Genomic DNA, 10,870 nt, shown 5'->3' on the forward strand with positions numbered 1-10,870 from the left:
ACAACGGAAGACAAAGACGTCCCATACGGCCTGCCTCCCACTACTACTGCACCACCTTCGATCCAACACCAACAGTCTAAACATGAGACCTCCACCAGAGCCACCGTGCATCACTTGCCGATAGCAGGCATGACTTGACGTCTCCACATAAGACGTTGTGCATAACATCCGTCGGTAGCGCATCCACCAGTGGCTCCACCTGCCGGCGACATGCATTGCCTGACAACTCCGAAAGAGGCACATGTGTCACCCGCCGAGCCACATCGAACCCATACCGCCACCACCTCGAGATCCTGACTCCGAGTCGCCCACACGACCTCAAAGTCCGCCGCCGTTGATGAAGAGGGGCCGCCACCCCGATTCTGGGCGCTACAGGGAGCACCCACCATCCCGCCAGCCGTTGTCTTCGCCCATACAATGGCAACCAACGCCATGATCCCGCATCAAGCGCCATCGATGCCGGAGGAAGCTCCAGCTGCCACGCGCGTCCTGCGACGAGCTCGGAAATGGGGTCCCAAGATCCGCCGCACCGGCCGCCACAAGGACCCACCACCTGGCATGTCCGCCGCACCGACGAGCGTTAATATAGGATTTTTTTGGCATTGTTATATTGCCAAAAACGTCTTATATTAAGTACGGCGGGAATAGTGTACATTATACTAGCGGTTTTGCCAGCCACCAGTACTCGCAGGACAGAGATAGCTCGAGCTAACACACGTGGACAGAGGAACCCGCCAATGAACACATGCATCAGACGGTGAATCGCTAGCCATCTTCCATCAGCCAAAAGTAATAATAATAATATTCCTGCTAGCGAGCTCACATTACAAAAGCATTGATGTAATTCCTTTCACACAAAATGGTCAAATGGTCAAATAGACAAATCTATACACGTTTCTGTACAACTAAGAATAAGTTCGTACATATAATTATAAGCATATCTTCTGAAACCAGTGAGATCCCATCTTTAATGGACCCAAAATTGCTAGGTTATGTATCTTATGTGATACATAACCACCGGGTTTCGTCAAAATTGCTGGTTATGTATCTTATGTGATAGGTTGTTCCATACTAGTGAGAGACTAAAAAATTGTGGTTGCTGCCGTGGGATCTGATGATGCAGGCTGCCTGTTGCAGCTACCTCGCATGGAGGCCCGAGGCGGGCTACCACCTGCCTACATAGGGAGGTGGGAGACGATGAACAGCAACCTCCTCGTCTTTCTCGTTGATAGGTCATCATCCCTAGAGGCGAGGATGAAGCAAGGCACTGCAGGGTTTTCATTTTCCTACATATTCTTGTTTTTTTTGTGCTTCTATTGCATTAGTGTTCGCAGTATTTTTTTTTCTTATTCTGAATTTTATCAAATAATTATTTTCCTTTCCTATTTTTTTTGTTAAGTAAAATCATGTTTAAGTGGCAGACGCTGACGCAAAAGAACAGCCGCGTCATCAAATATGATTTTGCAATGTTTGAGACAAGAAATTCGTATGGGCTTGAGACTCAAAAGTTCATAATTGTCTAGTTTGGATCTTAAAGACCAAATCTAAACTTGGGAAATAGCAGGGGACCAAAAATAAAATTTAGTATTTAATAAAGGAGTTGACGCATAAAAATGTTTTACACTTGAAGAATGAAGTCATAAATTGTTTAAATCTAAATAAATCCAAAAGTCTGACACTGCTGAATGATTATGTTGCAGACTTTTGAGCTATATGATGAAGATGTTATATTGTTGACCATGCATGACCTGGTGCATGATTTAGCAAGATTTGTCATGGAGGATGAAATTATTTTTGTTGGCAATATTAATAATGCTGAAGGAAGCCGCTACCACTATGCATTGCTAGATGATTGTAGCAAGTCATTGGGATCAGACTTATCCAAGATAAGAGCGTTGCGTTTTATGGATTGTGACAAATATGAACTTCATGATGCTGCATTTTCATCTGCCAAGTCTTTGCGTGTCTTGGACTTAAGTGAGTGCGCCATATATACGTTGGCAGATTGTATTGGTGAACTGAAGCAATTGAGATATCTTAATGCTTCAAGAGTCCAAGATGCAAAGATTCCAGACAGTATCACCAAGCTCTCAAAGTTGATTTATCTGAATCTTCATGGATCTCCTACAATCTTAGCATTACCAGAGTCAATTGGAGAAATTGAGAGTCTAATGTATCTTGATTTGTCAAGTTGTTCGGGAATTACAAAACTGCCAGAATCATTCAGGAGGCTACAAAAATTGGCGCATTTGGACTTATCAAATTGCTCGTCTGTGGAAGGAATATCAGTGTTATTGGAGAGCCTCACACAGCTAGAGTATTTGAACTTATCATACTGCCCAAATATCGGAGATATACCAGAAGTTCTGGGCGGCCTATCCAAACTGCAGTATTTAAACTTATCAAACAGCTCATATCTTCAATGTGGTAAAGAAGCAGAATTTTTGGGTGGAGGTAAATACACCACGGGTCATAGAACTTGCACGCAACGGTCACTTTGGTGCACAAAGTTGCAAAATACGTATTTGTAGTCACTAAACTTGTGAGACCGTTCAAATACAGTCACCCTCCCCGTACGCGGGCGTATCCATTTACACCAGCATGGCACGGGCCACTGTCAATGACACATGGACGCATTATTGCACAAAACCCTTGCTTCTTTTTCTTTTTGTGCAAAAAAAGTCAACCACCGATGGGACCTAACTCTCAGGATGAGCGATAATTTATCCAAAAAAAGTATGACGACCAGGTCTCAAACCCTCGACCTAATGCTAGAACAATACACGTCCCAGCCACTGCACCACATGTATGTACAGAACCATTATGGATAACTACATTTAATGTACAAAAACAAAAACGCTCATGGAGCAGAAATGGTCTGCGGTCCACGCGACCTACTTTGCACTTGTTTATTTTTACAAAAATTTGTAGACAGTATGTAAATTATAATGCCAATAATAAGATAACTTTCAAATATTGTTCATGTATTATTCTTAAATAATACTTATAAATTATAAAAATGTTTGTATAAAAATAACAGAAATAATTTTTAAAATATTCATAATTCAAAAAATGTGCATCTTTTAGAAATATTCATAATTAAAAAAATGTTGTATCGTTAAACCTATTCGTGTTATTTTAGAAATTCATGGATCATAAAAGATTGTTCATGTATTATTTCCAAATAATATTTATGAATAATAAAAATATTATTATTATTATAATACTAATAATTTTTAAAATTAAATTCATAAACTATTTTAGTTATACAACCATTTCAATAATTATATGCACATTTTGTATAGTTCAATGTTTGTATAGTTTACAATATTAATAATTTAAAATCTAAACTGTTGGTATGAATATTTAATCATGTATAATATTTAAATTATAATTTTGTTGATATAAGTCATTAGTAAAACAAGTTAATATTTATATTACATTAAATAAATATTTTTTATTTTAAAAATATTTAAACTTTATAAAAGATTATTTGTGCAATTCAAAATATGTACATGCGTTAAAAAAATGTTTAAACACTGTAAAAAATATTTGTGTTAACTAAAAAATGTACATTGCATTAAAAAAAGTTGAAACATTATATATTTTGAATTACAGAATGTACAATTATGTTCGCATAGTTCAAAAAACTGTTCGCGTAGCTTTTTTAATGCACGAACATATTTTGAATTACACAAACATTTTTTTACAATGTTTAAACAGTTTTTAAAATGGCACGTATTTACATAGAACAAGAGTGATAAAAAACATATACATTGTTTGTCCACAAACTACATCACATGTCGCAGTTGCCTGGTGGTTAGCTTATGCGCGAGTGAATCACCATGTCATAGGTTCGAACCCGCCGGTTGCACGGGTTATTAGATAGATTTCTTCATTAAATTTTTTCAGTCTGCGTTGATAAGATATACAAGGTTGCCGTACTGTTGTTGTGGTGGTTGTCCAAGCGAGCCACCCAGTAATACGTCGTGGGATCAAAATCCCTCCACTGTTTTTTTATTTGAGGGGCTTCTTATGTAAATAAAAGAAGAGCTAAGGGCTTTTCTACAAAAATCTATCATACAAGAACATTTACAGCGGCTTACAGCGGGCCCATGTCATGCTGGCAACTACGAATACGCATACATACGGTGAGAGTGACTGTATTTGAACGGCCTCGCAAGTTTAGTGACCACAAACACGTATTTTGCAACTTTGTGCACCAAAGTGACCGCCATGTGCAAGTTCTAAGACCTCTGATGTATTTACCTCTTTTGGGTGCCCTCACCAAACTCGAGTATTTGAACTTATCTTCAAGGAAATGTGGACTCAAGAAGCTCCCTGAATCTTTGGGCGGATTCAGTCAACTCAAGTACTTAAACTTATCAGGTTGGCGAGATATGAAAAAATTGCCAAGATTATTTGGGAGTCTGAAGAACCTGCTCCATCTTGACTTATCACGTTGTTGTATGATTGATGGTATACATGAAGCTTTGGTCGGTCTTACCAGTCTGCAACATTTAAATTTAAAAGAAACACACCTTAGTTCGCTGCCAGATGATCTGACCAAGCTTCGGTATTTAAATATATCTGAACAAAGAAATATACCAGTAGACTCCTCATATGATCCTCTCTCTGCAGAAACCTTGGACAGTCTCATCAACCAGATATGCGGAATTAATCTTTCAGATCTAGAGCATTTGGACTTGTCTGAAAATTATATGGAAAGAATACCTGAAAGTATTTGTAGCCTGACAAAACTGCACACATTGGACCTCTCAAGGTGCAGACGATTGGAGAAAATACCTGAGAGTATATGTACAGTTGGTAGCTTGAAGTTTCTTTATTTAGAGAATTGTTACAGTCTTGCTGAAGTACCTCAACTCGATAGTAGTGCAATATCGTTACCACACTTTGTGGTGCGTGCTCGTAATGATGGATCTAGCAGCAATCTTGTCCTGCTAAAGTCCACAAATCCTTTTGAGCTGGAGATAACTGAACTTGAAAATGTGAGGTCCGCAGGAGAGGCACATAGTATAAAATTAATGGAAAAGCAAAGCATTCGGTTGTTGAAACTGGAGTGGACTCGAGGTGTTGACAGATTTGTGGATGACAAAATGTTGCTGGAAAAACTAGTGCCTCCAAGCACATTGAGTGAATTGGAGATAAGTGGTTATAACAGTGTCATCTTTCCAGGCTGGGTAGTGGGCCAACTACCAAACCTGAACTCACTGGTTCTCAGAGATATGGCAAATCTGGAAGAGTGGGACACTTCATACTCCACCGGTGAGGAGAACGTGTTAACAAGAGTGCAAATAAATGGTTGTCCCATGCTAAGGATGAAAGGGCCTCTGCCCAAAGCTAAAATATGGGAGATACGATGCAGTGATTATGTGTTATCATCATGGGATGAGTGCATTGTGTCACACACCAGTGCTTTCTCCTCTTCTCTAGTAACTACTGGGCTGTCAATTAGAGACTGCAAGGGGCCTCACCAATGGAGGTGGCTTCAATACTTTCCTGGACTCCCTTCTTTGTCTATTGCCAATTGTGGCGATCCAACCGGCTCACCAGATATCATCCAACTACTATCCTCTTTGGAGGAACTATGGCTAGAGGACCAACACATGGAAGAACTGCCAAAATGTTGGGCGAGCTCCCATCTCTAAAGACTCTGTATATACAGTATAGCAGTCGTATAAAGGAGTTGAACGAGAACATGAGGCAACTCACAAAGCTTGAATGGCTACAACTGAGCTTCTGCAAAAGCATATCTGCAGTGCCACATTGGGTAGGCGAATTGACCTCTCTCAAGCAACTTGCCCTAGATAATAATGAAGGCTTGAGGTCTTTGCCGGCAAGCATCAAACAACTCACCAGCCTCTAGAAAATATTACTTATTAGCTGCAATGCACTAGAGCACGTAGTTGCTGAACCAGAGGACGGAAAGATGAAGCTCACTCACAACCAAGAAAGGGAATCTGTGCTGCCCACCTCTCTAAAGAGACTTTATCTGAGTGGATGTGATGGTATCAAGTCTTTTCCTGAGGGAATACATCAACTCACTAACCTACAGGACCTACAAATAACGGGGTGCCCTGGACTAAAGCAATGGTTTGAATTAGAGGAGACAAAGGCCAAGCTGGCTCGCATAGAAAAGAAGGTATGTGTCCCGCCAAGCCCTTTGTCATACTAATCTTATTCTGATATGCTTCATGTTTCGTTTTTTCTTGATGTATTCATCTTGCATTTCTTATTTGGTTCTTTCATGCATACATGCAGAGATATTCATCTACTTGGATTTGCAATTTCCCTTTTGTTTAAAAGCGCCTTGTTTTCCAAAATATAATAATAATAGTGCAAAGACAAGTAGTCTAATTTCTAGAGTACGTCAAGTGACAGTGTACCTCTACCAATGTAAAGATGGACACAATAAGTGTATTGGGAATTTGTTTGCAGTACAGGCCGAGGCCAGTGCGTTAAACTTTTCTTCTTGATCTGAACAAAACATGTTTCTCCTGTATATTGAACCTGCACTTATCATTCATATCAGCAAGAATTGAATCTAATCAAATAATTTTCACCATTCGTTTTACAGCGGATTGAGTTCTAGACAGTGCATGCATATGCTACACAACCAGGTTGCGACCTGAACCAACCTGCAAGATTTTGTTCTGGGTGATTTAAATTGTTGGAGTTGAAGAAGAACTTGAAATTACAAGCCATCGTGACGTGAAACTCGTTTGCAAGACCTGCAGCATGTGACTTTGAAGATGCAGGCCATCGCCTATACTAGTGTTTTGTTCTACAGGTTCTTGAAACTCAATGTAGAGTCCTCTCCCCCACCCTTTCTACTTTGTGCTTAGTTTGCAGGCATATGTTCCCTGCTCCTTTCACTTTTCTGTATGGTTAACCAAACAGGAGATTGCAATACTTGTACTATTTCCCATTTCCATTAATTGGGTCCTGTTTCTGTATGGTTAACCAAACAGGAGATTTCTACTTTGTGCTTTTGTTGAGCATGCCTAGTATTTGTAATCTCTTGCTAGTTTGTCTGTGAGCAAACTACTCTACTCTTTACAGTGTGAGCAGCCAAAGCAGAGTTAGCTGCATGGTTGCAGGCCTATCTACCCTCAAGGTTTTGTTGTGTGTGCGGTGCTGTTAATTTCAGAGAGTTGGAGGAGGAGCGGAGTTTTGCAAGATGTGCAGCATGCATGGAACTTTGAGGCTGCTAGTTCTCTGTTCTGCATAATTTTGTGCTTGGTTTGCATACTTTTGTTACCTGCTTCGGCAACTGCCCAAGTGCGCTGTTCGTTGTAACAACTACTCTACATATGATTGTAGAACCTGCATGTTCGTGGCTTGTATTCATTCTGTCCTAGAGTGCGTGATAGGTACTGTACTTGTTTGCTTATAGTTATAGAACTTGATGCTAGTTTGTCTGTCAGCAAACTAATCTGCTGGTACTGTTGCTACTCGATCTAATCGGTGTTAACAGGCAGCTAACCATGCTAAAAGCCTGAAAAATACTCCAACAATGGCACTGCCACTGTCATTGTTGGGTTTTGACGAACTTTTTTTTTCACGAAAAAACTGGACAAAAAAACCGGACCGGGAGCATGGTTTTTTTCCCTTTCCAAAAGAGGCACGTCCGTGCCTCTCGCGAAATCACAACCGTGCCTCTCATAGAAGCAAAACCGTGACTCTCGTGGAAGGAAAAAAACAGAAAACGCGTTTTTTTTTCGTCTCCGAAAGGCACGGCCGTGACTCTCGCGAAAGCACAATCATGCCTCTCACGAAAGCCAAACCGTGACTCTCACGAAAGAAAAAAAAACAGAAAATGTGTACTTTTTTTCTTTCCGAGAGGCACGGCCGTGACTTTTGCAAAAGTACAACCGTGCCTCTCGCGGAAGCAAAACCGTGACTCTCCCAAAAGAAAAAAAAAACAAAAAACGCGTTTTGTTTTTCCCTTTTCGAGAGGCACGGCCGTGACTCTCGTAAAAGCACAACCGTGCCTCTCGCGGAAGAAAAACCGTGACTTTCGTGAAAGGAAAAAAAAGAAAACGCGTTTTTTTACGCAAAAAAAATTGATCGAAAAGCTAAGAAAAACCGGGGGAAAACCAAAACGTCGAAAAAAAACCAAAAAACCGTTTAAAAAACCGAAAACACGTGCGGAAAAATAAAAAAAAAATAAAATCCGAAGGGAACGTCCAGAACGCGACACGTGGCAAATGGCTGAAAGCGCGCCAAGTGGCGCTGATCATTGCGAGGCTCCCGAAGGAGCGCTCGTTAACTAGTTGCTCCCGAAAAATGTGTATTTCCTCTCGACACAAGAAAAAGAGCGATGGTCAACACCAATCATGCTCGTGTGTGTGTGTGTGTTTTTTTTTGTGAGAAATCATGCTAATATTTTATCTTGTGTACACTTCGATGCTGTTTTCATTCTCTGCTACTTTGCTCTTTGTTTTTTGTGGGGAAAAGCTAACTTTTCACCGGCGGATCACACGTAGTAAACGTCAACCGCCTCTTTCATCTGCCACGTGCTACCTTGTCCCACATATTCCTCTCAATCTTATCTCTTTCAGAGAAATCAAGACTTCTTCTCTCTCCCAAAATATCTCACGCCGCTCTCCTCTATCTCTCAGGTCACCGCATACATCTTTTTGTTGCTCACGCACGAAGCGTCTTGTAGTCAAGTAGCCATGAATTTCTCCTCATCCCTTCCAGCAAGCAGCCCTTACTCCTCCCTTTTTGCAGCAAGCCATGGCGCCCCAAGCTGCCAATCTGTGGAGCGGTCGAGCTGTTCGCGGTTGCTAGGAGCTGCTAGCCTGCTACTGCCCCGTCAGGCTACACTGCCATGAAGCTCGTCGATGGTGCTCGGCTACTATGGCCATCGGTGCTTTGCAACAGTCGTGGGAGACCTCCCGCAGGCGACAGGCTCTCGAGCAGGTCCGCAACTAGTTTGTGCAACAATGGTATTGTTGTGAATGACGGTGGCGAAGCTAGTGCAAATACGACGCATCGACGCAACGTAGTCTCTGTTGCAAAATAGAATTGCAACAAATGTTTTGGTGCAGGAATACGACGCGGCGACGAGATTCTGCAACATGATTTCTGTTGTAGTTTTTTTAAAACAAAGGTTTTCTTGCAGAAATACGGAGAAAAGGCTAAAGATGTTGTTGCAAATTTTACAACAAGTGTCTTGTTGCAGAAATACAAAAAAAGGTCAGAAATGCTTTTGCAAGAAAAGTCATGTTACAACAGGGGTTTTGCAACAAGGGTCTTGTTTCGAAAAGATCAGTCGACAAACGCGTAGTATGCTTTTTTTTGCGCCATCAGTTCTTCTCTATGATGTGCAACTTGCCCTATATCGTTGATTATTTAGCAGAGATGTCAGATGGATAACAAAAATCCAGCGTTGTCTATGTAGAAGTAATCGCTAACTAACACTACAAGACAATACAGTGTCTAAAGAAATCTATGGTGGTTAAAGCCACCTCAGAGGTACTCTACTACTACGTATATGACAGACAGTAGTAGTTAACACTGCAAGGCAACATAAGCATTGTTCCATTAATTATTGCATATCTAATGAACTTGTTCCTTACGCCAGCAGCAGCCTTCTCCTCCTTCAAGAAAGAAAGTTTGGGTATCTGCCTCTTGCCGGCGATGGTGCAGATCCGCCTCGTCTCCGGTAGCCCTAGGGCCATAGAGGCGCAATGGATCCTGACAAGGGCCGACGGAAGGGCTTCGTTTTTAGTCTTTTTTCAATCTTTGTTAGGATTTGTATCGTGTTCAGAAAGGTGAGACGACGGTGGCTTCATTGAAGACGTATAATAGCATGGACCAACAAAAATTATAGATACATTGGAGACGTATCACCGCACCAAAACCTACTCCCACTTAGAGCATCTATAGACGCAGTCATCAAATGCAGCCCCTTAAACGGACACTGGCTGGCACTTCTCATTTTGGTTCGTCCGAAGCCATGCATCTTAAATTCTGCCCCTCATAATCTTGTAACAGATGCAACATACACAATTTACCCACGTAGATCAACGCCAAGAAACAAACATAATCAAGTCGGGCATAATTCACAGATACAAATAAACAATTTTCATCAACCAGACAATATTTAAACATAAGAAAAATCACTAAGGGCTCCTTTGATTCAAAGGAATTCTATAGGATTTCTGGAGGATTGAAATCCTTAAGAATTTTTCCTACGTTGGTCCTTTGATTCATAGGATTGGATCCCATAGGAATTTTTCCTATGTAATCTTTTGTACTACATTTCATAGGAAATCTAACATCCACTCCAACCTCTTTTTACAATTCCTTTGCTTTTCCTGTGCCATCAAACACTCCATGCTAATCCTGTAGGATTCATGTGTGCATGCCACTCTAACCCTATACTTTTCCTATTCCTACGATTTGAAAATCCTGCGAATCAAAGAGGGCCTTAATTATGTGGGGATAGTGGAGGAAATCATCATTTCCTTGACGGCCCCTTCCCGTGCAGTCGGCGGTGCTGCTCTGGCCGTCGGTGTAGGTGTCGGACACCGAGGGTCATCATCATCGAAGCTGGATGTGGATCCGTCGCTGAGGTCCAACGCGTCGTCCGACAGCCCGTCTGCACCCTGGCTAGTCTGCGGAGCAAGGGCTCCTGCTCCTCGGTGTGCCTTCTTGCCTTCGACTTCACTGTCGCCTAGGTGTATAGCTACAAAACACAGAAGACAGATATACTTTGCAGTGCCAAATTCCACCCATTAAGTTAGTAGGCATTGTCTGTGCAACTTGTTCTATGTCTTTTTGAATTCTTGCAGAGAAGTTAGTTGAATAATATTTTTTCACGAAAAAGCGGAGTCTA

General features: G+C 41.3%; 1 pseudogene; it reads left to right on the forward strand.

Annotated features, from left to right (window-relative positions):
* The first annotated feature begins 456 nt into the window (after nucleotides 1–456).
* On the forward strand, nucleotides 457–6,613 carry LOC147993065 (uncharacterized; annotated as a pseudogene).
* Nucleotides 6,614–10,870: the final 4,257 nt, after the last annotated feature.

The sequence above is a fragment of the Triticum urartu genome, chromosome 1A (genome assembly GCF_056163025.1).
Source record: "Triticum urartu cultivar PI428250 chromosome 1A, HENAU_Tu73, whole genome shotgun sequence".
Classification (NCBI taxonomy): domain Eukaryota; kingdom Viridiplantae; phylum Streptophyta; class Magnoliopsida; order Poales; family Poaceae; genus Triticum; species Triticum urartu.